General features: G+C 38.9%; 1 protein-coding gene across 1 annotated transcript in view; it reads left to right on the forward strand.

The window, feature by feature from the left end:
- MEGF11 (multiple EGF like domains 11) overlaps window positions 1–27,568 on the forward strand; it is a 279,625-nt gene that overhangs the window by 42,850 nt on the left and 209,207 nt on the right. Inside the window, exon 2 of the mRNA XM_054214943.1 lies at window positions 24,263–24,375. The gene's annotated coding sequence lies outside the window, so the exon portion shown is untranslated. The remainder of the gene's footprint in view (window positions 1–24,262; window positions 24,376–27,568) is intronic.

The following is a 27,568-nucleotide window of genomic DNA, read 5'->3' on the forward strand; positions in this document are numbered from 1 at the left end:
TTTGGTGTTAAAGTACACAATCAGTTCCTAAGCGTTACATTACTCCACACAAATGTTTAGGCCTTGGAGCACACCAACGGATCAATTGGTGGCAAGTCAAGCTGGTGCTGTTTTAAAAATCCCCGAATTGCTGACACAAACTCTTAGCATGCTGCAGCTCTGCCCTACATTGACAAAAAAACCTATGGCTGAAATGCTTGTGTTTCCACCACGCACTAATTGTTTCTCCCTTTTCATGTATTGGTTTGGGTCACTTGTGTGTAACTGCTATGGTGCTTCTTGCTCCAGGTTTATGCCTGGAGTTTTTCCTTGCTACTATAGGTTACTAAGGCCTTAATGTTGTAAAGGAGCTGTGGTAGAAGACTTTTCTGAAGGATCTGAAAGGTACCGACTTTGTGGATGAGTTTTGACAGTTTTACACAGAGAAAGGACATGGAGAAAATATGAAGAGAGGTGCCAATGGTTAAGGTGAACAACTGGGACATCGACGATGTAGAGGAGATAGATAGATAGTAACCCACGGGTGAGGGGGGAAAAACAAAGGTGGCGGCAATAACTGCTTGATTCTAGCCCTGAAGGCAAGAACAACAATACTGTGATGAGAGGAGGGCTACCAGTGCAAAGATTCAAAGTTTTTCACATGGTTTAATAATTCAGAGTTTCAGACTATGAAAGTAAAATGGTTTCTCAGTGAGAGCCAGAATCCAGCCTGTCGTTAATGAAATTAATCCCATAGTTCCAGTGCAGTCTGGAAGGGACATGGTACAGCCAACAGCCAGCTGGGCTATCACAGTAGGTACTACTTCCCCTTCTGAGTAATTCTCTTGCAAAAAAATAATGCTAAGCTAATGCAGATGTTTTGCTGTTCTTCGTCTTCAGTGTTCAGGTTGTTCGTTTCCCATGTTGCACGTGGCCTAAGAATAAACAGAAGACTGCCTTTTTTAGAGAGCAAGTGAGCATTTACTTAATCGTCTTGAGCACATGTTCCCTCAGCTAGAGAAACATTCTGTCTTTATTCTGTTTTTCTACCTCTGCCTTTTTATTAGGAGAGAGGACTGCTGCATCTTTAATGCATTGCTTTACAACCTTTTATGTAGAAAGATTAACAAAAAGGAACCACACTTAATTTAAGATGACAACTTAGGTTTGCCTCTGGATTCTTTTTTGGCAGACGTTCTCTTAGTAAATTACATTTGACAACCTGAAATAAATTCAAACCAAGATTTATGCCTGCATTTGCTCACAGGGCTGTGGTTCATCGGGCTGTGTGGTTAAAAAGCTATGAAAAGTAACAACTAATTTAAAAATTTATTTTTAGACAACCTACATGGGCTACCGAAGCTAAAACTTTGTTTAAGAAAAATCAGGTTTCTGAACATGTGGAGGTAATTTTTCAGTTGATAATAGAGTTATAGATGTTTGCACAAGAAAAAAGAAAACAACATTACAAAACAAGAAGAAATGAGTCATAATGATACATTTACAGTTGCAGCTTAACAGAAAAAGAGGTTTTAAAAACATAACCAAGGACATGGCATCTTTGAAAATTTTCCCAAAGGAGAAGTCAATGTTAGCCGAGATTGCCAGAATTTACTTTAGCTATTACTATGGATGAATAATTATGCTCAATTCAGCCAGTGATATGGGTTCACAGCAGGTTAATTGGTAATAATGGGTTTCATTCCAAACAGTGAGGAATGATATTTCAACAAAAAAAGTGCTCTCACTGAGAGCTGAAGATGTCCTTGCTTTCAGTGTTTCATATTCACAATAACACATATAGGAGACCAGTGTTCTTGTTTCTGTGGCATTGAGTTGCCCTCAGTTGCTCGTGGCTATTGAAAGAGGATGTAACAAGCTGAAGAAGCATCTAAGCTGTGCAACCTGGTCTTGCTTTTTTTTTTTTTTCGTCTTCTTTTCCTCCCCCCTGACTAAAATTTGCATTGCTTGGGACTGGAACAAAGAAGAACAGTCATCTTGTTAAAATCGCTGATTCAGATAGACTTTTATCTCTGTTAGGTAGGTGTAAACACAGAGTTAGTCATTTGAAGTAAGGCATCCTGATTTTAATTGGACAAAGAAGAATTTTTTGTGCTTGTGAGTCTGCTTGTGCATATTGCATAGCACAGGAGTTCTCCATCCCTCTTTCAGTCTTGGGCACTACACCACAGAAATAATAATGAAGAAGGAGTAAGTCTATTGATTGTGATCCGGCTGAAAACAGGATCTGAGCCTCTCGCTTCAGAATCTTCTCTCACTTCAGCATCTTCCCCTAAGGCATGGGTATCATTTGTCATGTACCGCATCCCAGGAATGAGGAATATTAGTGTGTAAGACAAGAGAAGGTATGAAGCAATTCATCCTGGATAAGCCTAAGTCATCTTTCTTTAAGCGTTGTATCAAATTCTTCCATCCTTCAACTTGTGTGAACCTGTATGATTTCCTGTCTCAGCATTCAAGGCCTTGTTTTCCTGTTGCTACTTAGATTGTAATTTCTGTGTTTGAGGATCCTAGTGACTCTATCAAAAGCTGTCCAGGCAGCAGTGAGTAAATCTCTACTTAAAAAAGAAAACAATAAACCCCTCAAAATTTAGTCCTTTCATTACTTTTGTTCAAAAAGATGAAAAAACCCAAACCTCTGTATGCATGTTCAGGAGCATCTAAATGTAGTTCTGTTGGATTCATATACAAGTCATTCCATACAAAGAGAAGTTGGAAATACATTAATAGGACGCTTCCAAGGTTGAAATATTTGGGCTGTTATTTTCTCCTCTACCCTAACTGATTTTTTTGGTAAAGTTCCCCAGAGAGGAAAATGCTACTACACTGTTTGGATTCTTCCTCTTTGCTTTTGATGAGCAAAATGCACCACACCATGCCCTGGGGTCTGTTATAGCGATAGCACAGGGGGAGTATATGTATGTGAGCACTGAATTGCGCCCATAAATGTTTTCCCTCTCAGCCTCCTGAAGCTTGAAACCAACAGGTCTGTCTGAATGTGCTCTGCTACAGGTGCCATAAATCCCGTGCTCCTGCCTGGGTAGCCCAACTGTAACAAGTCAGGCTTGCCGATCCATTCAGCTCTATTCCTTCGACTTTTCTTCCAAAATATTCAGCGTATTTCCTATAAGCAATATCTGCTGCAAAGTATGGGAACACAGATGCAAATGTCAAAATTCATTATGTTTAGACATAATAAAAGAATCTGGCAATATTTCAATAGATTTTTTTTTACTGTAAAGTACAATATATTAGCATCTATTCATCCATACGTATACTGTACCCAGTGCTGTGGATAATCAGCTCAGCTGGGATTCTGTCCTTCCAAATATAAATTTTAGATAATAGGAAAACATTATCCTATTGGACTTTCTGTGGACAGTGTGAGCTGCTTCTCTGCTGAGTTTTTTAGTGTTTTGTCTTGGTGACTGCGCTGCTTATTTATATAAACTTCCTATACGTTTTGTTGATCATCTTGTAAAGAAGTTTCCACTAGTATTCCATTTTATTATTCTCTTTCTTAATCTTTTTTAATTTCTTCTCGATTTGGTCCTGTGTGATCCTTCTCCTTCCTTGCTGCTTGCGATCTTCAAGCAGAGAAAGGCTGTTGTCTGTGTTAGCTGTGTTGAGGAAGGCTGGAGCCTGTACTAAAAAGCAGTCATCCCCATCTTATGTTGACACACATAACCCTGAAATACTGACCAGCACGTGTCTGCTCTGCTCCCCAAAGATCTAGGCTCCCTACTGCTTTGCCTACTGTTAATTACTACCACCTGGAATCTCACCTTGGACTTTTAAGACCTTACGTGATGTTTTGTCTAAAAGATTGTCTCAGATACAAATTGCGGGTAATTATCTACATCCATCATTCTTCACTGTGCTTCACTAAAAATGGAACGGTTCTGCACTGGTGTCTTGACTTCTCTGTTTCACTTCCCTTTCTGCCCATCGGTGTCATTAAGGAAGTTTTGCTTCCAAGGTCTGCAAAGGGCAGGTAGGGTGAAGTCCCAGGTATTGTAATACCAGCATATTCGAACACCACCACTGTGTTCTCCCCGCCTCTCCAAGAATAGTAAAACATACAGCATATGTCTTGGGTACAATAACCTTTTGCTTCAGGCTTTATGACTCCTGGGAGCTATATTTTACCCTGAGGAAAAATTTTACTGCTTTTGTTCCCTGAGTCTGCCACTAGAGTGATATATACAATATGCTCTCCATGCAAAAAATGAGGTGACCTATACATCATACATTCAGATTCAGGAAGCTGATTCTGATTTTACTAACCAAGAAGGAACTCTCCTCCAGTCAATGAGGTTATTCCAGTCTGAAGATGGTGAAAATAATGTATTAAACCATGAGATTGCTCTGTGACTACAGCAGTAGAGCTTTTCCAAGTGTATTTCTTGCAATGTAAGTCGCTTGGATCCAGATCCTTTGCTTAAGTGAATCAGTGTCATTCTACTGAGGCTTTGAAACAATCCAAGAAACCTGCTCACGTCCTTAGGCAAGTAAAAAGGGTGTCGTGATGCTCTGATCTAGGAGCAGATCTGATGCTTAAAAGTCCAGTTAAAATCACAGAGTCATTTGCATTTGAATGAATTTTGAACAACACAATTTATTTAAAAAAGACAGCTTCAATTATTTTTCAAAGAAAGTTTGGAAACGTTGCTGCTGTAGCAGCTGACTGAGTTTTACAGATGTGACAGGAATGCTTTGAAATGTAGCAAAGCTCTCTTTTTAGGCTATGTTTAAGAACTAGAAATTGTTTACCTTAGAATAGAAATGGGTAGTAAGTGTATATAATGAATGATGAGCAGTTTGGAGTATGTAGATCAAACATTCAGGTGTTTGTCTCGTAACTCCAATGAAATGTGAAAGTTACACGAGGACGAAAAGGAAGGATGTGAAACAGCACTGCACAATGTCTCAGAGGTCAAGCATTTGGCAAAATTCAAATGAAAAATCAGGCCTTCATATACATGATAAAAAATATCCATTGTTTGGTGGATATTGTATGCCTCTAGCATGTAAACAGTGAGGAATCTGAACTACTTGGATGCTGTTTTGACTAAATGTAATGGTTTTTAATCTCCTTGTACTCTTGTAGTATTTTTAATTTTACAGGTTCTCTGAAACAGCAATGATAGTGACAATATGGAGTTTTGTCAGATTAAGAAAATCACTGATTCTCCTGAATTTCTATATCAGGATGTGGATTCTTTCAACCATAAGCAGAATCTTAATTATTTATATATTGATTATACACACACACACACACACACACATATATATATATGTAATATATAAATAAAATTACTCCTGACCTACGCTCTAGGAGATTTATTGGTGTGTGTGCTTTAAGTAGTGGGAATGGTTTTGATTGATATCTCACAATGATATTAATAATATTGTTTGCATATTTTCGTGAGTGTAACTCAGCTAAATGAGGATATAGATCTGCAATGGCAGCATATTAATTTTGCAGTAGTACAAACATCTATTTTTTGTTAATGCAACTTTTATGTTCCTCTTTAATTTCTTGAGCTGATGCTGTACTAGCATGCAGGAGCTACAGAATTATCGTCCATCACAATTTATAAAAACTTTTTAGCGATGTGTGGGTTGTCTCATGCTTACAGCACGGATATAATTCACTTGCTGTTTTCAGCTGCTGAGGAAACGGAGCCTTTCTGTGTGACCAGCAGGAATTGTGCTTTAGTTACATGTGCTGTTACCGCCTGATCCTCATAGCCTTTCATGCTAAGAATACGGTACGGCTTATCTCACAAGGGAAGTGTAAATAATTTTTCCGTACCATTAAAGCATATGTCTCTGAAGCATTTCTTAACCAAATAGGTCAGAATCAAAAGATATAATTATAGTCAGCGCCTTTCCAATATGATGATCTTGGAAACAATCCTACACCAGTGAGGTTCTTTGTCATCTTCCCGGTAAATAAATGGTCCAGTTGAACAATTCCACTGATGTCAATCAGAAGGAACCGGTCATATTGCTCTCATGTTTATATATATATACACACATACATTATACGAATATTATATGCATGTACGATGCCACATGAACAGTGAGTTTAAGTTGGAAGGCCCAGACCTATCAATGAATTTCAATGTCTGCCACTGATACTAAGTAGAAATCTAAGGAAAATAAAAAACCAAACTAGAACATGGAACTACTTTATCAGTGCAAGTGTTTTTGATGAACATTCAGGTGTATCCTGTACTATTCTGGCAAAAATCAATACTTAAGTTCCTTCAGTGTTGTTTGAAAAATTGTACAGTGACTTATATAGCGACTCGTTCAGCAAACAACTTCGGAGGTGTGTGAGTATATGCGTGGCGGTGATTTAAAGCTATGGGTTCATTTTTTTAAAAGTTAGTGGACAGAAAGTGATCAGTAAATTAGATTGTAAAAAAAGCAAAAGTTTGCAGTTTGTTTACTGCAGAACTCTCATTGGTGTTGATTTACAAGTCACCAACCTTCCTAAATTCTTACGAAGTCTCTGTATCAGCCATTCATATGGCGCAGACACTTAAGCTAGCAATATGAGCAGATACTTTTGTGATACGATCCTGTTAATCAGAAAACAGTTCTGGCTTTTTAGAAAAACGAAGTCCCCTGCGGTGTCCACTTGAGTAGCGGCTGCAGGGGGATATAAACTATAAGGTAAAACATTTGGAAAAGTGCTGCTGGATCTCTCAATCTTCAGACATGATTCCAAGGACCTTAATTTTAAGAGATGTTCAGTAGTTTTTAAAACCAACGCCAGAGATTTCATACATACTGCAAAATGGTAAATTATGACTTACTTTGAAATATCTAATCAAATCCTCAGTCATTACTTGCATTTGGCATCTTGGTACTAGTTAAGCAAATGCACATGAAAAATCACCCTGTTTCCATACAAAACAAGTAGGAGCTGAATGCTTGTTGGGGGGGGAAATAAAATAAATTAAAAAAAAATAATTGGTGGTTTTAAGAACCACTGGCCTGTAAAAATTAAATTGAAACTATATTTTACTGCATTTTTCACATTCAAGAGATGAAAATAATTTTCAGCATCTGGAGGTGATTTGTGGCATTAAAACTTAATAGGCATTTTCAGCTATGTAACCTTAGCCCGTATCCCTTTATTTGAAAAAAATCAGTTTTAAATAAACCAATAATTACTTTGTTAAATATGGTGTACAGTGCTGTCGCGCAGCGATCCTCTTTTTATCCAAAGGTCTTAGAACGTGATACCTCTTCCCATTGAAAAAGTAAACAAAACTTTAACCTTCCTGCAGAAATGCATCAGAAAGGTCAGCACTCTGTTCCCTCCAATTTCCCAGGCTCAGCTGGGAGCTGATTAAAGCTGCCAGCTACAACTTGTCAGTTTTGTCAGAGACAACTGTATAAACTCTTTGTTATTCACTTTGCCCTGTATTATAAATATATTTATCTTCTTCTGTCAGGTGTTGACTGGACAGGTGCTAGAGGAGCAGTGAGTCTGTAACATTAAATGTTCTAACAATGTCATTACTTAGTAACTCACACCAAAAACATGGTCAGAATATTCAGGAACTTTCTCCAGTTCTTTCCCTTATAGGTGACTGGAGCGGTTGGAGGAACAACACTTGTTATTCCAGAAGGTTTCCGGCAAGTGTATGTCCCTGGAATCAGAATATATGACTGGGGCCTTGTGTTATTGTGTATCTTTGGGGCAATATCTCGGGTCTCTTTCCGGTGCCCGACGTGTTTGATTCATTCTTTGATACAAGAAAATACAGCGAACTTGGACTCTTAGGACCATGTAGATTACATTTTGATTTGGAGAAACAGTAGACTACCATAGTGAGACGCTCAGAACAGCTTCACTATTATTTCTCGTCTAAAAGGTCTGAATTAATTTCAAAATAAAATGGGAAAATTTTGAAATCTTGAGAACTTTCTCAGGGAATTGAAACTATACGTTGCCTTTCTCTAATACTGACAAATTAAAAAATGTGACATGGATGTGATCTGGAACAGACAAAAGTCTAAAGGGCAGAGCGCGCGGCGGGGGGTGAGCAGGTACGGAGGAAGTGGCAGAGGGTCATTTTTAGAAATCTTCCGTCCATTAATTTCCTGTTCCTGCTTTGCACTCTAATGCACTTAGATGTGTGAAACTTGTTTCTTTTCTTTTATTTCTCAAGGGTCATGAAGAAAGAGCACCATTTTATGATTTTCACGAGTGTTTCTGCTAAATTTTTCTACTTTTAGACTTGACTGGAATATTATTTCAAAGTGCAATAAATTGAAATCAGTGTTGATATACAGTGCTTCCTCTGAGGCTCTATTATATTCTGCTTTCATAGTTGGAAGACATGTCTTTTAGTTATGCTTAGCATCACAAGCAACATAAATTTAATGGTTTTAACAAATTCCCTCCTGGACTTTTTCATCACCGAAACTGATGTTTGCAAGTTTGATCCTGCTGTTCTGTATCAGACAATCTGTAAGAAGTGGGAATCAGGATGAAGAAAGGCAGACAGAGGCTTTCTTCCAGGTCGTGTCTGAGTGATAGTGTTAATGTGTACATGCTTGTAGAAGACTTGAGTTTCTAGTTGTAATCAATACTTGACATATTTTTCCCATGATTAAATTAAAGCTGGGAAAGTGAGATTTTCCGTAGGAGAAAACATGTGGCAAAGGAGTTCATTGGTGATCTGCATCTAATCCAAATAAGTGCTACAATTACCTCTACTCTCATTCATTTAATTGTCTCTGTTTCCTCCTGCTGGCCCAGTGCCTGCGAACTGTGGCTTGCCACCCACATCAGAGAGAGAAATTGTTCATACATGTGGACTGCCTGTTTCCTTATTGGTAAGGGAAAAGAAAACAAGTTCACGTTACCAGAATTATAGCTAGATTTCTTCTGCGTAATATTTTGCAAACAAATCTATGGACACTCAGGGTCGTTAAGATTCTGTGCCAGAATCCACATGCTTCGAGGTCATGGAGTAAGCAAATTTCCCATATCAGTTATGAAGATAGCTAGATACTGGGTTCCAACCAGTGCAGCTGTGGGAACATTTAGGCTTCCGTAAGATTTTTTTTTTCTTATTTTATTTCTTTTCTTAGAGATTGGATTGGCAGTTGGTGCTTTCTTTGCCTTAGTAAAGATGACTTTGTGGCCACTAGTATTTCTGCTAGGGGCTGGGATTTCACCCTTTTTTGCGCGCTCCTTGTGGGATATGGATCTTCGTGACACACTTGGGGTTTGTAGCGCGGTGCCAGCTGCTCGCTGCCCCCTTTTCTTCCTGCGTGTCCGCCCATAGCCGGGCACTGAAGAGTTGGTGGTGTGAAAGACATATTCCCTTGTACCTTTAAGGACATTGAAATGAAAACATGACGTGAAAAGGAAAATAGTTATGAACCAAGGTAGCTTGAAGAAAAACATCAGGTAGAAAAGTGTGACTGGAACCATTTAAAGAATATTTTTCAGAAAATTATAGTTCAGCTTTATCTTCCCCACAACAGTAGTTTGATTAGATTCTGAAAGAGCCTTTTCAGAGCTGCAGCGCGAGCAACGGTCCTCACGGTAGGTCAGCCAGAACATACCTGCTCCTGTGAGCCAGCTGTAGCCTTATTGCTTTGTTTCTAGGAATAGAAGTCAGCAATCGTTCTTCCATTAACGATTCTACATCCTGAGTCTCTTTCCCTGTGGCTTTTTGAAGGATTAACCATTGGAAATAGATTATTCTTTTACACCTCACAATTTGTTTTTGATTTTTCTTAGACCATGGAAATAAAAAACTGTTTTGAATTTGGAAAATTAGTATATTAAATAAGTTATCTGTTTTTTCATTTCAAAATCAAACTTTCTTTGTGCACTGAACTATGAAAAACCTTTAAAAATGCCTGACAAGTAAAGATAGATGCTCAGCCACTTGTTCCAATGAAAAGTAGAAGACTCAAGAATGTTGTAATTTCTGCTACATTCGTGAGATAGCTGGTAGCTGACTATAAGATTATATTCATATGCAAAGCTGAAAATTATGGTAGCATTAAATTAAAATTAATAACTCAATCTTTATGACGTTAAGTCAGAGGCAGTCTAATGTTATACTGTCTATGAAGCCTACAGTTATTTACAACACAGATGTTTACAGAAAATGAACCAACCTTTTTCTCTTCTTTTTCTTTTTCTTTTTTTTTGGGGGGGTTGGGGGGGCGGGAAGCAGGGGAGGAACTAATGTTTCCTCATTAAGTCTCTACCTCGGTGGTACGTTTGGCTCTTTCAGGCAAACATTGTTGATGACACATCTCAGAATCGATGTTGATTCAGAGTAGAACAGATAGAAACTGGGAATAGTTCAGTTGCAAAAATAAGCAATAGTTCAGGTGTTAAACTACCGATGTGGAAAATTGCTCTGACAGTTATGATGTTGTTCTATCTTTTACGAAGACTTAAGCTATCATTACTTCAAATGCGTCAACCGATGCCTTGTTTCCTAGCGCACGCTAGCCTGTCCTGTACTGCCCGTGTTTGTGGTCGCTGATGTTCTGCGCTGTGCGTGTGTGCACGTACTGAAAGAACGTGTTACAGACCGGACCAAAGAACTCTTTCTGCAAAAATGTGCACAGACTGTTTATCATGCAGGAGTTATTGTCTGTTGTCTATACTAGTACAACTTATGCGGAAGCAAACTGCAAATAATAAAACACAGGAGCAGATTTATCAAGCTTACTTTCACTTTTATATATTTAATTATGAGCATCTAGGTAATTCTTCATGAAGAAATGCATACTCTTTAGCCTATAATTAATATGACTGCAGAATCCAGACATTCTATTTCCATTTTCTAGATGTGACGTTTTGGTGGTAAAAGGCAAGTTGATGTGATTAAGAAGAATTTGGTAACTTGAATCTAGAATCTTCTTTCAGATTTGGTCTGTTGCTATACCCTAAATGACTTTATGTGACCCTGTAAACTGTACTAAGGTTTTGCTCATTTATTATGTTATGGGATTTTTATCTGGGGAAACTAAGAGGTGTCGAAGTTCTTGACTGTTCCTTGCTTGTTAGAATGGTACTCCATATTTAGTCTAGAAGATTAATGAGCTTCCAAGTACCAAGGTGGACTGGATTGTAATACAGGCAGAACTGGATGACCTTGTGGACTGGAGTGGCAGCAAGAAATTTAATAAACAAATCCAAAGATATACAATCAGGGACTAACAACACGAATTTTTCCTGTAAGGCAGAGGTTCGTCATTTGGATGTGACAGAGGAGACGAGAGATCTGGTTGTAGTCACGGGTTATAGGATGTCTGTGAGCTGCCCATATGAAGTGCAACGCTATTCGAGGACTGATTCAGTAAAGTATTTTTGTGCAGAGATAGAAAAATGCCAGTATCATCGTACAAGGTAGTAGTGAGACTTCATTTAGAATGTCATGTATTGCTGCTGTCCCACTTATTAAAAAAAATTAAAAATTCAAGTTGAACAAATGTAGAGAAGGCCACTATGGTAATTAAGACAGGGAAAAACCTGTCACGTGGGAACAGAGGTTAAAGAAGCTGCCCCTTATTTCTCAGTTTCTGTTGTCACTGGTTTGTTTTGTTTTGTTTTGTTTTTTTAATGTACAGCATCCTAAAATGCATTTGGAAGTAGGCATTGGGGGTCACTTAAAACTATTAATTGCTTTAGAACAGTCGCTTTGGAAAAACTTGTTATTGATAGTGCCAAAATTAGCGACAAAATAATGCTGTACTCATGCAACAATGGTGCAGCTGAAACTGAGAGAGATCTACATGGCTCACAGCACTTGTGGTTCTACTAGCAGTAGCACCTTCTTTCCTTTGCTCATTTATATGTTTTTTCTATAGTCTATCATAATTATTAACTGAAGTGAAGGACCAACCTTAAATACATAACTTTTCCTGTGCGCTGCTCATGTAGTTGAATTTGACATGCCAAAGAGTGGTGATGGGAGAGGTCATGAGTGAACAGAAAAATATAATTTGGCAGAAGGAAATAGAAACCTCTCTCACATGAGAACTTCTTTATTCATGAACATCATAAAGCCCATAATTTTTTTGAGCCCACTCACAGTGCCAAAAATGGCAGCATGAGGAGAAATGTGTCCAAGAACAAGCATCAGATGTGAGGCTATATGATGTCATAGAATCATTATGTCACTCAATGCCAACTGATTTCTAGGGCTGATTGCAAGCAATCGTTAATCACTTTGTATTGAACGGCATGCCAGCTCCGTCACATCTGGGGCAAGTACAAGTGGCACCTATTTAGCCAACATCCTGCTCTCAGCACTTTCACACTTTGTCTTTCAAACTAAACCAAACTGCTAGAGATGCAGCAAGATTTATTCCCTCCCCCCCTCTGTATGTGTCTCATTTTTGCCTAGGAACTTAGATGGTTGAAAACCTTAACTTGTAATTTCAGTCCCTGCTCATACTGACAATTGTGTGTCACTGAACAACGGGGCATGTCCGAGGTGGAATTAATACAGCTGCTGTGAGAACACTTAAAATTTCTGAATATTATTATGATACTCTTTATGTTTATTAGAGAGAAAAGTGGGATAATATGAGGAGTGTTCCTTTTTTACACATCTGTACTGGAAAAAGTTGTTGCAAGTGAGGTGCATACTCAGATTCTGGTATTAGAATAGTCTCACCGAACCCAGGGGTTCATTCACTATACGTAGCTAATATTAAGCAAGAGCATTAGGATATATATTATCAAAGCCAAAATGTCTTGGGAAATGGGAGCTAATTGACATGACATATTAACTATAGAAGCTGCCCTATGGTGTTAATGCCATGCATTTATTCTACCCTTCCTTTCTAGTTTAGAAACAGATGTATTAAACCTGATAGAATGTTTCTGGTGGGTCCCACGCCATTTTATAATAATGAAAAATTTCCTTTCACCTTTCTCCACGTGCCTGACAATCATGAAAAGTTACTTAGACATGTTACATCAAACTGGAATATTCTTAAATGTAAATGTTCCTCACTAGCTGGGGTCTTGGACAAAGCAATCGTAGCAAAATGTTGCATTTCTACAAAATTATGAAATCCTTTGGCCTTCTGTAATAATTCTCTAAGGATTGCAGTCATTCTCTTGAAACCCCTGCTTAATCTCCACGGGTTCTGCTATTTATTTTGTCAGTAACTTCAGTCGTGATGGCTTGCTGTCAATCATCCATTGTCAAAAGAAAAGCAAATTTAATAAAATATTCCGCTGGTGCTGTCCCACAGCTGAGGAAGAATTTACCTGCAGACTTTGGTATTATAAATAGACACAACTCATTAATGAACTGGGTCATGTGTTGTACCCATACCAGCTCAAGAAAGTGTTTCTGTAAGGCAGGAGAGAGTGTAGCTAAAGATGACTTGTAATGTTAATATCTTCTTAGAGTATCCTAAGCAATAGTAATTGATATAAACATAAATTACAGATACTACATACTTCTTTTTTTATGGTATATAATCAGATAATTCCCCAAAGAACTTTTTATCACGTGTATTTTCATTAATTAACATTAAATGTCATTAGCAGTCAGCTCTGCTTGATCAAAGACAGATAAGTTGTAGCAAGATTCTGAGAAATAACATACCATTTACTAATTGTATTATTGATTTTATGGTCTGAAGAATCCTAATTATATGTGATACAAACTGGACCTAGCCGAGCCTGCTGGGGGTACTTTGAACATGAATAGTTCCTGGCAGTTCTGAGCATCTCACTTGCATAAATCACTTCTGGGCCTGATTGTGCATCTGTTTTCAAAGGTGATGTTTTAATGGACTTTGAAATCTGAAAAAGTGCATTCTGTGTGGTTCCACATGAAAGAGGAAAGAGATTTGGGATTTTTTTACACCTGATTTTAATCATTCTGAAAAGGTTTTAGATCTGTAGGCGGATACATTTGAACAGTGCAAGTAATACGGCATAGTTGATTCTAATTAGTAGGCCAGCCTAATACAGAATTTCCCATAGCTCCCTATGACTTTTTTTTTAGATGAGTTTTTAGTACTTTCTTCAACGTTAATGATAAATTCAGACTTCCAAAATTTTAATTTCATGTGAAGGCAAAAACTGTGAAAAAAAAAAAAAAGAAGTCACGAGGTGAATATTTGATGAGAACAAATGCCAGCCTGAGAAACAGGAAGAAGCTCAGATGTGTCTTATGTAAGTAAGTATAGTGCTTTCATAGAAAAATGAAAAGGAATTTAGATCAATGACATAATTATGAAATGTTACTCTTACCCTTAATTGCTTATACTTAAGAACATGAAAAGCCTAGTTTTTAAAGTATGTGTCTGTGTATGTAATTAGCCTATTCAGTTGCATGAAATTTCAATTTACTCTCAATTCATGATAATAAGGTGATATATTACTAGTAAATATTTTGTTTAAATTGTAAAGCATGAACATCTTTTAGAGCTAAACTGGTATCCGTATTTCTAGCTGGCCTTTTTCTGCCTGTTTCCATTGAGATGTTAAAAGGTTTGAAGGGGATGTTTTGATCAAATCCATCTGAGGAGAAACTTAAAGACAGATAAAATACTCTGTCAGAGTCAGTATTTATTTTTTTTAAGTGTCTGAAGAAATGAGAATTGTGTACTATAATTTTTTTAAAGCAACTTCCAATTTTCAAATCTTCAAACTCTTAGAATAACATTCTGAGAGCTTCCGACTGCTCTGGTTCCCACCTACTCATTCCTACTCCCACCTGATGTTTGACTTGCTGGTTAGCAAATCGAAGAATTGAAACAGTCTGAAAAATGAATGACTGGGCTGGTGGGTGGGCTCCAAATTTAAACAAATAAACAAACAAGCAAAACACGTCATATCCCCATACCTCATTTGTGTCTGTTGTCTACTTTGGCATAGGAGGAGGGGGTTTTATTCCTCAGTAGATGAGACTGGACAGCGTAAGTTATGAAAAATAACTAAAATCCAATTAACTGTTATACTGTGCATTTACGTAAACTTTTCTTCTCTGAACGACTGTCAGAAATGGGATGTTGGGAAAAGGACTTGTTCCGTTTTCCGGGGGGTGAGACTGAGGCAAGGACAGCTCAGAGAGTACACGTGGCCCTTGGCTGACAAGCGGGCTTGGTAGACAATGCTGCGTCATTCATTCTCCTTCTTTCTTTAGCGCTCCTATCACTGTAATAACTGAGAGCTAAACTCCTGCTTCCTGCTCTTGTGCTTGGCTTGCAAGACCAGCTTTTTCTTCCTAGTCCCTATCAGAGACTCCTCTTGAAACGAGAGGTGAAGTAGGAATGCCTTAAGATAGAACAAGCTAAATAATTTCCAAGGTGCAGAGCATAAGGCCGAAAGTCTAGGCACACATACTGTTTTCACTTGAAACCCACTTCCTAGAGGGATTCGGAACAGGGCAGCAATCACAAGCCTGGAAGCACGGGTGTTGTAGGGAAATTTGAGCTCTGTGTTCCATCTTTATGTGGAAGAAGACGAGTACACGCTACATTTTCTTGTCCACTTGGTAGAAAATCCAACGGATATTGCAAGGTGTTTTATCAATGATGTCCTGATGCATCAGTGAAAGCAGCAATTTAGGGATTATTTGAATAGTCCACTGTATAAAACAGTAATTGATGATTTATTCAAATATTTTTGTTCTGTATTTATGTATTTATCCTTGTGGCTCTACATTTTTTCAGTTAGACAGCGATTGCTCTGTTCCCAGGAGTTGGCTCATACATATCTGTTAAACATCTTCAACTTTGTGTGTCACAGGTATAACAACAGTAAGTTGTGTAAAGCGTTGGTTTAGGAAGAGGTGAGCTGCAGTTTGGCGTCTCCATATTTGAAGAAAAGCACGCCGTGAAAGGAAGCAATGCTGTGCGTGAAAGACAGGAGGAAGAGCAAAAGGTGGTTAAGACAGAAGAGTAATGTGCAGGCTAGTAAGATTCTAATGAGTGGCAAGAAGGGAGTTTACAATCACCAATTGCTTCCACTTTTCCTAGATTTAGAGCTGAAACATTTTCATGCACAGAGAAAACTTGTTTCTTGTGTGGTAAAGGATGGATCACCAAATTATAGGATCTTCACCCTTTACTCTGCAACACATGGTATACCTGGAGTCCCAGCAGATGCTAAAACTTGTAGCTAAGAGCCTAAAGACTGCACAGCTCCCTTGGAGACGGACTTAGTTAAGTTGTAGCTTAAACAAATAGAAATGCAATTGCCTGAAGTGGGTTTTGTGAAGGGGAAGTGGAAAGTGGCCGTTGATCTTGGGAAGAAGTCCCCATGCAATTTTAAATGGGGTTATTCTGAATGCCTTTTGGACAGCAGTAAGATAATGAGACCACGAGTTTAATGAGAAGGTCAGAAAAATGGCTGAGGAGGGAAATGGGGCTCACAGCGTGTACCTAAAGAAGTGGGGCAGATGGAAGGATGTGGACAGTCTGTGGGGAGCTTGGAAGAGCTTTGTTAATGCTGTGCTTTGGAAGGGAGACCAAGATTAACTCACACAAATACAATTTTTCCACATGTTTAGTGGTAACCAGTACAAGAGTCTCAAAGCTTATGCTTTCTCTACTGTTCTGAAGATCGTATCCGAAAGGAGAGGAAAATGGGGAACTCGCTTGTTTCCTGCTGGCCATCAGCTTGTGTGCCTCTTTTGTGGAAGGGATTTCTGCTGTGTCTGGTTTTCTTTTAGTAGGATACATATAGGTGCCACTTGCTCAGATAATCTCAACACAGAGAGTAAGCTGCGTTGAGCTTACGTTACACTAAGTTAAAATATGTTTAAGCAAATTTAAGCTTCAATTTTTATGCCTCTGCAGAAGGGTTAATAAAGCACTCGTAGGGAAGTGTTTTCCTCCACTGTCTGAGTGCTGTGGATCCGAGAGCAAGCTGTGGAGAGGGCTCAGTGAGAGGACTTAGCAGATGGTACATGTGTGATGTTGATGAAGGAAGAATACAGAGAGAAAACTGTACTTTTCTTAACTTGTGGAAAAAACTTAATTAGTACATCTGTAAAATGAGGAAATTAATCCCTAAAATTACCCTATAAACTCTCTCTCTTACAATTTGCATTAACCTTTTTTCTCAAAGTAGTTAAATAAGTTCTCAGTGCCAAAGTTAGGAGGAGGGTGAAGAGGAAGCTGAGGTAGTTGCATGTCCCAGTTATTCAGGTCTGGTTTTGTCCGTAGTGATTTTTCTAGCTACTGTTTTTCTGCCAGAAAGAGTCTCTAACCTGAGTAGTTCCAGTACCATCTGTATCTGATGACTGAGCTGGTAAATCCAAATTCTCTCCAGATACAAATTGGCACAGTGAACTCAGTGGACTTCAGCCATTTACACCATTAGAGACTTTGGCCCTTACATCTTCTTTGTCTTCCTTCTGCCTAAGATACTCCCTCGCAGCCCCTGAGTTCTTTGTGGGTTTGCTCTGCCTGATGTATTTCTGAATGTTCCTCTCGGCTTTATGACAGATATTTTACACAGTGCTCTGTTACTGTAAGCCAGGTGCTTTTATCCTTAATGAACAATTTCCTGGGAAAAAAAAAGAAAGAAACAAACAATGGATAAAGTGGGTCGTGGAGACAGCAGAGTCAAGAGCTTTGCATAGTGATGTAAAATTAAATAAGGCTGGGGTCATGTTCTCATTTATCTCTCCAGTTATTGCTCTAACACTGTCTGTGGTGGTTCCTGGAAAGGTGAGGATATTTTGGGACACTGTTGGGATCTGCTGGGAATTTCGGCCACAGTCTCCTCTTCCCTCTGCTCTGCACAGATGAGAAAACAAGCACAGAACTGTAAGACCTGGATGTTATGAAAAAGCATTTGTGGGTGCTGCTATTGCCCGTCTCAAGCCCTGGACATCCATCTGGGTGAAGGTGCAGTTGGCTGCTGCTCTGTAGCTGAATGAAGACTATTCATGGTGCCTGTCTTTGGTGTTATATCTTGAAGGTCTACAGTCAGTGGTGTGTGGTCAGTAGATGCATGTCTAAGTCTAGATTGCAGAGACATTTTGTTTCTTGAAGTGCCCCCTATTCCCGAGCCCCACAGTCAGCCCTGTAGGCACAGCACTCCCCCTTTCTGCTTCACAGCTGGGTTCATGGGGGAATCAGGGCATGGAAAAGGATTTGGTGCGTGTCTGAGCGTTGCCTTGACATGGTGTCAGGCCTTTGCTAGGACATAAACCTGACCTCACGTTTTAATACACATCTTGAGCTTCCTTTAGAGGTGTTTTGGGAGCCTAGCTTTAGGAACTTAAAGTAGGTACCTTCTTACCAGCGCCATGTGTGGCCAGCTGGTGGATAGTTCTGAAGCAATAATTCTGCAGCGTGTCCGTTCATAGCAGTGACCAGCAGTAATCGCAAAGACCTTGTTCACCACACCATGACCTTCTCCATGGCATCAGCTTTCTGTCCTAGAGAAGGGCATATCTGTTCAGCCTATTTTCTGTGTTGGGTGCCTAAACCTAAGAGCTTATAGCCATTTCTAGGCACCTGAGTAACTGGCCTGCTTCTCAGATAGGCAGAGATTTGTGTATGCTCTGAAAATAAATTACGTGGACTTCTAACTTCAGGCTTTTAGCTTTGACATGATTGAACCAAATACCATTTCTGCAGTATTGATAGTGTTCCAGATACGCCCTGTAAGAAGCACAGGAAAGCACAAAGGGTTATTGCAGCTTCTGGGGAAACCTCATATTTCAAGTAAAATTGGCAGTTTTTAAGTGGCCGCTCTAATTCTTAAGCCATTAGAAATCTAAGAATTGGTTTCACATTTATCTTATATTTAGCAGACATTCATAGAAAAAGTTATATTCTGTATGGGCCAGTCAATGTTTTTAATAGCTATGGAGTTAAAAAATTTTAGATTAAGATTTCAAGAGGCTGAGAGGGAAATTGAATGCAGGAAGAGAACATCTGAGTTCTGTTGTAACAGAGAATGCCAGGGAGGATAAAGCACCCAGAGGAGAACAGATGAAGATACATGCTATTGGGCCAGTGGGGTTAGTAAAGGTATAGATGCAGAAGAAGCAAACTTTATTTCTTAACCGTCTTATGAAAAACTGAAGATAAAAAGCTTTGCCCTGCCTGCAGCATTTCTTGAAAATACATGTTTAGTTTCAGTGTTCGTTTTATTCCAGTGTTCGGTTTAATTTTATTTGGATTACTATCTTCAAAGTTCAAGGCATTCACCAACTTTAAAGCCAAATTGGAAAAAACTGAATCTGGATTCTCCGTGCAGCTCCAAGGCTTGCAAATCAGCCTTCTCCCATAAATACTGCACTGTTTCTGGAAAAGAAGAGACGGGTCTTTAAATGAAATATGAGATGTAGCATTGGGATGTGATAGTACTGCTGTAGATCAACAGCCATCAATCTGTGTTACTTAATTTGTCCCTGGCTCAGCTGTTCACTGTACTTGGGACTTTTTTGCTGTTTGTTTCATTTTATTTTCCTCTGAGATAAATGGAGACAAAAAGAAGGGGCCTATTGTTCTTGACAAATAGAAGTAATTTTTTAAAACATAACCGTAAAGGATATTCTGCATTTTCAAATAGCACTTTTTTTTCTGACTTTCACAGCACTTTCACAGAATCATACTTAATTTATTTCACTGCACGTATGTTGAACATCCTTATATTTCATTGCTTGTTACTCCCATTTTCATATCAACTTCACATGCACTCTTTAAATGCTGTAAAAAAAAAATCTGTTGGAGTAAACGATTGGGGTTTTTTAGTGAAGTATTTAGAAACATATTATTCCTCATCCGCGCATGCCTGGAACACTTAGGTTGCTTTATTTATCCTGGGTGTTCTGAGGATACAAGGTCTTTGTTGCTCTAAGTGTCTAAGGAAGCATATGCTGTAATTGTTTGACATCTTGAACATGGATTAGGTGGGTGGCTCTATGTAAGCAAGCTAACTCGAGTTCTCAGGAGATCAGCTTTTTGATGTGTGTCAGCTTCCTTTCTCTTCTGAAGTAATGTATGTGAAGGAATATCTGAAATATGCATGGGATGGTGAATATAAATATACTGTTAAATCAGGAGAGAATGTGAGTCCCCACACAGTTTCCACATCTTTAAAATTCCACTATGCAAGCAGACTGGGATGAGTACAGGGGAGCCTACAGCAGTGGCTGGCTTCCTCTGCCACCCCCTTACGGCAGCGGTCAGATGGTGGGGTCAGGGCAGGGCGGTTGAGCGGGCAAATGCATGAAGTCGCTCTGTCTGACTTTCCTTGTTTACCATGTTTTAATTGAGAGGCTTCAGATACGACTGCCCCAGGAGGATTTCTTAGCTTGCAGGATGTCATCTTCTGTTGAAATACTGCAGGGTACCAGGATTTTGCCTTTCAAGCCTGCCAACGCCGACTTGTTTTTGGCAGAAAGTGCCAGTGGAATGTCAGCCATCTCCCTGTCCTAAGTGGCAGGGCTTGGAAGACCACTTCAGGGCTTAGGCACTACAAGGAACACTAACGTTTCAGTGGGCTTGAGTTTGGATTAATAACTTCAAGGGCCAAATGTTCAAAGGGCTGGCTTCCAATTTTACGCTGGTAGTTGAGTACAAGTACAAAATTATGTGCAGAAAATCACAGATAATTTTTTTTCCAAGCTGACCTTTCTGAAAAGGAGCCAGCAATTATCTGGATTTGGGCACTGTTTCAGCAATGTTTTTAGGTGTTGTTAATGTAATATTTTCATTATATTTCTGCTGGACTATTGATTAAGTATTCAATTATTTAAGAAAAAGAGATTTAGTATTGTAACAAATGGTCGCTTTTTGGATTGGTACATATGCTTTGCACAAGCATGTGCGGATAACGAGTTTGTGTAAGTACTGATAAAACAAGAGTGTCTGCGTTTCTTTGTGTGTTGATGTTGATCTTATAGAGTGGATGGATAATGCCAAATATGCTTATTCTTAAAGCATCTGGCAGGTTGGTCAGTCCTCTTCGCCTGTTTCCTGTGGAAGAAACTGAGACATTGAGAATTTGTATGGCCTAAAATTCCCCTGAAGTTTCCAGGCCCTGTGTTGTATGGTGGTTCGGTGCCCCCGAAGGCTCAGAGCTAGCCTACAGAAAATACTGGATGCAGAACTTGGGTGGAATTGGAGCTACCTCAGCGTGGCCAACTTTGCTAACCCAGTGTCACGCCTTAAGTCCTTGACAGTGTGATTTAAACTCAGGTCCTCTGAATCCTAAATACAGACACCAGCCTTCATCTTGATAAAGATATTTCATCAGCCATAACTAAACTAATTGCCTAGATTTCTTGCCTAGTGGCGTGTCTCTGTGGTACTTTGATGCAGTTTTCCTCTGAGAGCACTGAAGGAACAATCCTGAGCTTCCAAAAATAATGTTTGATAGATTGAGAAGAGCTTACTTCATTATTCCTGCTTTGCTGTAGCCAAGCTCCCAATGACTCCAGAGGAAGTCGGTTTATAAGAGCGCTTAGCACTGAAGCAGATGTTAAGACTTCATAAGATATCCATGAAACTGTAGCAATGTTCACTGTAGCAATTGCAACTCAGACTGATATATTTTAGAGCTTAGAAATTTAAAGCAACTTAAGAGATCTGGATATTCAGTTCCTGTTAAAATCAGCCCACTCCCCCCAGTCTTGGAAAACTGAGCAACTGCGGTTCGGAGAATAGGAGGGAGAGTCATGGGGACACTCTAGTAGTTAGGAGCGGGCGATGCGTTTATCCCATCTTTAAAAGAAAGCCTCTAAAACTCCATCTTGGGAAATGGAATTACTTCCTTTATTTGTACTGAACAGCACCTGCTTTGCTGAATGATGTAGCAGAGGTGGCTGCTGCTAAGACTAAGCAAACAGGACTCAGGATTCAGCTCTTTGTACTTTTTCTTAATGGCTTCCTTGTAAAGTCTGAAAATCTTTAAATTTTGCTTTTATTCTTTTATTTCCCAAGTAATGTTAATTACAGAAAATACCATGGAATTGTTTAATTTGTTGCATTCCCAATATTCAGTATAATTTCAGTCATGAACTTTGGTTGAGTAGCAGAGGAGCACGGTTAACTTCATAGAGAACACAGAATACTTCTATCCTGAAAAGTTAAGGTTCCTGCTTATATTTATTGGCATTACCCTTACGGCTAGAAGGGAAAAGTTGGAACAAGCTTGTCTCCATTGTATGACCCCAAGTGTGAGGTAAGAAAGATCCTAGTTTTGTACATCTTGTCGGTTTGTTCCTAGTTTGTGCCACTGCTGGGATTGGCCTCTTCAAGGAACTGAACGGTACAAACTGGTCCGGCGCCGTGAGCCTTCACAGGGTACTGGGCAAAAGCGGTTGCCCTGTCCTGGTCAGCTCTGTTTCGCCACTTGTCTATGTCACCTCCAGGTGACAGGAGACTTACGTCTGAAATGGTATCAGGGATATTTGTGAATAGTAGTGACTTCTGTATCTACTCCAAGCGTTTCCAGCTATGGAGCTGCCTTCTTGAAATCGCAGGCAGAGCTGCACACAAACCTTAAAGAGAGCAGTGCTTAAGGAGAATGTGGGAAAGCTGAACGTGTGACTGACAGCACGGGGTTTGTAGCAGAAATCATAGGCCAGTTGTTTTGCGCTGCATGTGAGGGATAATAATTTGCCCTCAGTACAATGACTCCTAGAGGCTTAAATAGACCCTGTTAACTGAAATACCATCTTTTGTTAACAGAGGCAGCTTCTCGTCTACTGTCTTCCCGCATTAATCATGTAAGTTGTCAGTAGAAGGAACCCAGAAACCCAGTGCATAGTCTGGTATCTCTGCCAGTTCTTCTACCACTTGGATTTCTCTGTGCTCAGATGACAAGAATCACATTCTCTGTGCTTTTGTATTCAGTACCTGGTCCTTCCTGGAAGTGTTTATCTGTCTAAAACAGCTTTAAATTTTAATTCAAAACAAAACCAAGCCACAACCTTGGTAATATTTCTGTTGGTAATATTCTGTCCGCAAGAGTTTTTAGAGGTGGCTAGTGAGTTTGAGTGGCTTAGTTCTTGGCTGCCCAGATTAAAACAACCTGTTTCTTAGCATGCGTTCTGAGTTCCGCGTATTATTCAGTCCTTTCACGGTAACTCAAGTTATTAATCATAAATGGAGGCATCCAAAAAATCCTGATCAGTTTTGAAACTCATGGCCTCATTTAGCTTTCATAACAGCTTGTTTCTAACAAAATCTGATGTAGAGCCAAATGAAGTGTGTGTTTAAATGATCCCTTGCCTAAACTATCATGAAAATTTCAGATGGGATGAGAAGGAGGAATGCCATAGAGGGCAGCTTGTTGGAAGCTTGCTACTACTCAGAGACTGAAATAGTGTAATCAGCAAACACTCAGTCACTTTAATGCTTCTTCAGTGAAATCCAACTTTTTGTTTTCTGGCTTAACTCTCTCTTGCATTTTCCTTAATCACTTACATACAAATACTAGAATACATTTTAATTTTGGTGCATCTAGATTTTCCTATTTGGTAGAAACTATAATTAAAAACAGAGTTAGGGAACCTCTTGATAAAGATAATACTTTTATGAAGAATCAACATGGCTTTGTAGAGGCTTCATAAATTGTTAAAGCTCTTTGAAGTAAACATGTGGATCAAGAAGATTCAGTTAGATTTCCAGAAGGCTTTTGCAATGTCTTCTATCAAACTTCCTGAAAGAAACTGAACTTGGGATATTACAGAAGAAAAAGTCTGTATGTAAACTCAAGTGTTGTTTATATAATAGGAAACAAAGTCTGAGAATCAATGATTGATTTCTAGCAGAGGAGCAAGGAGCCGTCAAGTGAAATTGAGGAGGCAGAAAAACAAGGGAAGTATTTCATACAGTACATGGCTAAGATGTGAGACCATCACAGGGTGTTGTTGACACTGAAATTTGCAAGTAGGGGATTGAAATTTACATTAACGCCTCAAAAATTATTAGACAAATTATTCGAATAGAATCTATCAAATGCTATTAAACACAAAGATACTTCTCATGACTGAGGAAGTCAAAGTTGCAAATTGCTGGAGGCTAGAAGGGTCTAAAGGCATGTGTTACTACCAGCCATTTTCTTACACTCTTTCCTTGACAGTTGTTATTGACCGAAAGCAGGGTACTGATCTTTGGTCTCATATAGCACAAATGTCTTATGATATGTAATTTATAATGGTTCATCTCATTTCTCTCGTAATTTGTTTCCACTCCGCCAAACACACTTTCTTTGACCCATTATGTTTTCTGTTTTTCTATTGATTGCTCACAGGGCCAAGCAACTTCCGAAGAGCTTTCTTCTGCTATCCTGGTAACGTGCTGTGTGTCTGCCTGTGCTGATGGTCTGTAAAAACAGGATCCATTAGGAATTTTCAGCACTTTGAGGTAAGACTTTTTAACATGGCTCTTTGTTACATGCATTGCATGGAAGCTTGTGAGAAAAATTCAGACTAGGTTAATCAACTGCGTATACATTTAGACATCTAAAGGAATGCTCTTCAAAAGTATATAAGGATTTAAGAATATTGCATGCTAGTGCAAGAGTCTTCTGTCAATGTTTTCCGTAATTGCAGCTGGACACCAAATTAATTTTTTGCCTGGTTCAGAACTCATTTCATCCCAAATTGAGACAAAAGCATTTAATTTAGAACTTTGTCATGGAGAGAAAATTCTGTTTGAATTTCATGTCAAAGTCACGTTATGAAATATTTTGTGACAGAAATGTAAAAATGAAATGTTTCACTACTACTGCCCCTGAACAGGAAAGTCTCTAATGGTCATTTTTAGTTGAAGTTTCATCTGTGGTTTTGGTTTTGCTTTTATTTTTTCTCCCAGATACTTAAAGTATACACTAGTCCTCTTTCACAAGAATATTACCGAAGCCAGGTCCTCAGCACCTAGAGAAAGCTTTAGAGGATATATTCTCCATCCAGCAAGGATTCTTTGGGACCTTATTTTCTTTGCACGTAGGTCCAATCTTGTGGGGTGCTGTCGTCCTCAGCTTGTGTTGTATAAACTGCAAAAGAAAGTAACAAACCTGCTTTTGTCTACACTCTCAGGTACTTCATCCAGTTTAAATGATCTTCTGCATCTTCTGGTCTCCTTGCAAACCCCAGCACAGTTTCCTCAACAAAGGTTTTTGTAAAGTGAATCCACAGACAAATAAATCAATGACTTGCCACCTACTAGTTTTTCTATAGCTAAGATTTGGGGCTTAACAGTGAAAGTGCGTTTCCTTTCTTTTGTGATGGAACCAGTGACCTGTATCAATATTGTAGGTGAAGTACTGAAATTTATTCAAAAGGAGCAAGGCATGTGAAAATGGCTTAATGAGGAACAGATACCTAACCTAATCAGTTATAATTACCAGAGAGTGAGACACTTGTCAAAAATCACCAGATTGTATTTTGGATTGAAAGACCCTCTTTCTTGCCAAATTGTACCTAAATTGACTTCTTTCACTCCTGAAAAGAAAAATCAGGCCTGGAGAGACAAGAAGTTCAAGTCCATTTTAGGGTCTGCACAGAGAACCTGTGTGTCATTTATTTTCTTGCTAAGCTCAAAATGCTGCCTGTCCTCGGGAGAGTGGCAGTGGCAGACGCTGGAGAGGTTTATATAATTTGGCTTTAACTTTAATGAAGTTACAGGCATTGTCCCGCTGAAAGGCTGATACCGCCTCCTTGGAGAGTATGTACCAAACGTTAAATGCAATGCAAAACTGGAGTATATATAACGCTGAGCAATAAAAGCTGTAAAAAACCCGTGTTAGATGTCATTACTGGATTCTTTTTTGATGTTGGTTTTTAATATATGTGCTCCTATTTTTAGAGTTTTATTCTGAATCTTGTAATAGCAACCATTCCATTTTGATATGAGGTCTTTTCTATTAACAGTGATCAAAGTGAAATATTTCATTTGAGTTACAAAAAGAGACATTTGAGATGAATGGGGTTCTGCTGTATTTGGAGAGTTGGATGTTTCTGATATACGATCTGACTTACAAAGTTAGAAAATTAATTGCACGAAGTGGTTCATTTATAAACAGGTAATAAAATACCATTAACATAAAAAGTTTAGAAAACAATTTTAAACCTCTTTAAAATACATTGTAAGCAAATATTCTGTGTGCTAGTAAGGCTTATAAATAATTCTTTTGGTGTTTTTTTGGTTCTAAAACTAAACTGATACATTGTTTTCCGAAGAACAAATTGAGATCTCTGAGAATTCAAATGGAGCGCTGCTTTAGTTGAATGAGAAAAGGCTCATTCTCTTTCGGTAGAAGACAGGCTGTCTTTCTACCTTTAACTAATGTAAGGATAAACCCAGGCTCTTGATGTTCTCAAGAAGTTACACTGAGCACAGAACCATGTTTTGATTTAACCCCCCCCTCTCTTGAGGATTTTATTTCCTTCAGCAGTTTTGCCTTGCTCGTGCTTTGACCATTTCTGTAGGTGAGAAGCAGGCTTTCCTCTAGTCCCGTTTGTTCAGTGTCGCCGTGTACCAAAGGAGTAGAGAATGAACAAAGGGGGTAAATTGCAACCTGTAAATACAGTGCTCAGTAGAACTTGTCCTCTGTAATGTGGTGTTATTCAAATGGTAGCCAGTGTAATACTGTCATAGGCATCTTGTGAAGATACTTCAGTTAAAGGGCTGTCTGTCATTTTGTTGAGCCTGATATTTGGTGGTACACGTTATGTTAAAAGAAAGCTCACTTCTACTCTCAAAAAAGCTCTCAGTTTTTGACCATTAGGTTTGTTGGACTTTTGTCCCGAGGTCAGCCACTCAAGACACTTTTCCTCCACGGAGAGGTAGTGTCTAGGACAAGCGTAGCGACTGTCTTTTCAGTAAACAGAACCTCTCTCTCATGCCCTTTTCTCATCAGCCCTCTTAATTTCCAGTGTAAGCTTTTGCATTGTTGCCGTGGGACTCTGAAACAGCCTGCAGGTAGAGAATGGTCACTCATAGACTTAAATCCATTTCATGAGGAACATTAACATTAAATCATGTTAATTAACATTAATATGACTTACATGGCTTAAGACCTATCTTTGGGTTTAGCAGAGCACTAGGAATAATTTAAAGGATGAGCTATTACTCCCATTGGGATCTTGACTTCAAATCCACTAAAGGCAATGGGTGTCCTTGGACTAGCTGAGAAGGCTTTGAATCAGGGGGTAATTTCAGATTAGCTTTTCTGGCTGCCCCTCTGCTCTTCATTCTGCTTTGTGATGACTTCTTTATGCTGGGCTCTCTATCAGTGCCATGCAGAGCAAACCCCTTAACATTCCTTTTGCTGTTCTGGACCGTGAGGCAATGAGCCATGTGTTTTTTAGATGATCCTATGAAGATTCAATCTATTTTTAGGGCAATCTTGTTGCCAGGAATAATATATGGGACTTTTGATTTGAATGGTGGATTATGTGATGATGTGAATGCCTAACATGGATATTTAAAAATATTTTTTACTGACTTAGCGTTTAATAGATTAACACCTCTAATGCAGTTACATTTAAAAGCACCTTTGTATTTCCTATCTTTTTTTTTTTTTTTTCACTTTTGTCATTGAGGACCTCTAGGC

The sequence above is a fragment of the Rissa tridactyla genome, chromosome 9 (assembly GCF_028500815.1).
Source record: "Rissa tridactyla isolate bRisTri1 chromosome 9, bRisTri1.patW.cur.20221130, whole genome shotgun sequence".
Taxonomy (NCBI): Eukaryota; Metazoa; Chordata; class Aves; order Charadriiformes; family Laridae; genus Rissa; species Rissa tridactyla.